Source organism: Ylistrum balloti, unplaced genomic scaffold (assembly GCF_031769215.1).
Source record: "Ylistrum balloti isolate Yb309-2 unplaced genomic scaffold, AGI_CSIRO_Ybal_v1 Utg370344, whole genome shotgun sequence".
In the NCBI taxonomy this organism is placed as follows: Eukaryota; Metazoa; Mollusca; class Bivalvia; order Pectinida; family Pectinidae; genus Ylistrum; species Ylistrum balloti.
Window position 1 is genome coordinate 61,874 of NW_026782247.1, and position 3,158 is coordinate 65,031.

Consider the following 3,158-nt stretch of genomic DNA (forward strand, 5'->3'; position numbering starts at 1 on the left):
CAGTTTAATTAAGCAAGGAATGCCGTTGTACCAAGTCATTGTTGTTCCCCTTGTCATACTAAATGTTAATTCTAATCACAGACCATATCTTCTATGGAGGATTAACGTACACTTAAACGAACTTCGGGGCGAATTGGTCGTAATTTCATACCGATTTTAACACTTCGGCTTAGCAAACACATGGAATATAGTTTTAAACACACAGAAAAAGTTTTCCAATCTAGGAGGTTATGTATGACAAACCGAAAACGTGGAACTCGGAATTAACTAGAACAACATGGGAATCTAAAAAACGAAGAATTGCAAAATCCACGAAGGCCTGGCGAATACTAAATCAAATTCTCGTCGGGAAAACGAGACTAGAAATTGCCTTTTTTAAAATCCAGTTAGTGCTAGCTATACCGAAGGAGGCACAGATGTAGTTTGTACCGCTAACTCGATTGGGGTAGACCTAGTACGAATATTGACATCGCGGTATATAGGGAACACCTGCTCCTTAAAAAGCAGAAACACACATAGTTCGGTTTCTATATACTGAACAAGCAACTTGAACATTTTAATATCCAATATTGATACCAATGCCAAGAGGTGGAAGATTATTGCTTGTTTGTTTTGGGATTAACGTCCTCGCAACAACAATGTTCACAAGAGAAAGGGTGTCTATGAAGACGCGTACAGAAGAAAACACTTCACAAATTCGATAATAAAAAATGAGATTTTGAATATTGCGATTGGGACCGCAGATTAATTGTAGTCTCTTCATCTGCATCATTAAAAGAGACAAACCTTGATTAAGTAGGGGCCCCATAGCACATTTTTACAGTCCCATGAAGCAACTAAACCAAACATATAAAGGAGGATTTAAACATATGGGTTTACTGTAGTTCATTATTAAAGGGATACTGTATTCGTTCATGCTGTAATGTCCTCGTTGTGGTATTTCAGTGTGATAACACTATAAAACTTTCTTGAGTTACTTTGTCATCCGTAAAGACATTATATAGATTTTACACTTGCCAGACGTTCAAAGTCATACCATCAAACATCACACGAGTAATAAGACCAGGAGAAATTTGCTACTTTTTTTCCCCTTTTTTCACTTTATAAAAATTTCATTTTGACTTCCCTACAGGATGAACACAGTTCGGTCCTATCATCATATAACCGCTGTGTCTAGGAAGACCTAGTCCTTAAGGAGCAGTAAAGTGAATCAGTAGAGAATATTACTACAAATGGAAATAGATATATCTTTGTGCTTCATGTACTATTTTGCTTGGGTTAGAGCCCCATTGTAATATATTAAGGAACAAAATTGATAAAAAATAACAGAAGAATAGTTATTGTCCTGGTAGCCATAAAGAGAACTTCGTTATTTCTTTACAATATCAATTAGACAGTGAAGTTAATTGGCTTGCCTCGCTACGCCGACGCTATCGGGTGTCGCTAATGCAATAAAGGAAAACGTTCAACATATTTCAGTAGCAATTAGCAGGGTCTTCAAGTCCGTATAGTTACGGGAGCTGTGTGATACGAACATCTGTTGACCGCATCTGATAGCGTCATGGTAACAAAGCTCTGCAATTGTTTTAGCTCCCACGTTGTGTACTTTATAGTTTTTAAACTGAGCGAAGCTTCTGTCGATCACGTTGTGTTTGTTTAAAAATTGTACAAGAGATATATCAAAAATAAAATAAGATAAATAGAGCGTAATCATGATTAAACAACATCTAGCCACTGTTTCGTCATTTTAGGACTCATACGTGATGATATTTGCTTAAATGTTGAAGCCTAAGAAGGATCAAAAGTGATAAAAAAAACTGTCCATTCTAGAATGGAATAAGCATTAGCCCTATAGTTCAATAGGTTCCGTATTGATGATTTGGAACAACGTCAAGAACATGTGTATATTATGAACCATTCGAAAGATTAAAACGGTTACCCTTTGGGACTGCAAAAAAGAAGTATAGACTAATCACATGCAGGACTGCACAAAAATAACCCTCTTCTACCAAACATTGTATCATACCGCTGTCTCGTCGTTCTGTGACTCATCAAATGAACGATTACTTCCTTACGATATACTTAACATACACTGCACATTTTCCTTACGATATATTTAACATACACTGCACATTTTCCTTACGATATATTTAACATACACTGCACATTTTCCTTACGATATATTTAACATACACTGCACATTTTCCTTACGATATATTTAACATACACTGCACATTTTCCTTACGATATATTTAACATACACTGCACATTTTCCTTACGATATACTTAACATACACTGCATTGTATTGACACGTATCACTTACTTTTGCAAATGGTGAATTGGTACGCTGTGACATTTAACTAAGCTTTGTATGCAAGTACTTCGATCATCATCGTAAGCTGCATCGCTAGAGCTGGTTACACATAATTAAAATCGAACACGATATTATGTGTTTCACCAGCTGTTCCCGGAAATATTAAACATACATCCCCTAATATTGACAATTGTATACTGATTTAGACACGTACAATATTGTAAAACTGAAGGTATTGTTGTCATTTGCATGTTGGCTTCCTAATTGATGCAGACGAGTTTTGATTTATGTAGCATAAGGAGAATCGTTGATGTCAATATTAGGAGATAAACCATTCAGAGGAATCTCCAACAGACGAAGACCAATTAAAATTCATAATATATGAGTTATCAATGGACTATATCAGCAAGTTCAACATATTCAGCATTCAAATTAAAATTCAATAAAACTAGGGCATACATGAACAAAAGACGGATACTCCTCGCATAAGTACAAGGAAAATAAGACCAGGTGTTCTGGAATGGTGAACATCTTCTGCTTCATCGATGACATCCGTCATCGAAAAAAAAGTAACTTAAGATTCCTGTACGTTGACATGAAGAGGAGAAATTTTCCTCTAATTAGACTGGGATGATAAGAATTTTGTTGTCGAAACCTTATTTGATTTACATATGTACAACCTTTCATAACACAGTGCCTGACAATCAATACAACTCGTGGAAAATGCTCTCACAGCGTTTGAATTGGAAGTATTCGAAAGGATAAGTCTTGAAGTAGTTCGTATGCAATTGAATGGTTTCTCAGAAATTTCCAAAAACTCTCATTAAAAACATGGAAATTGTC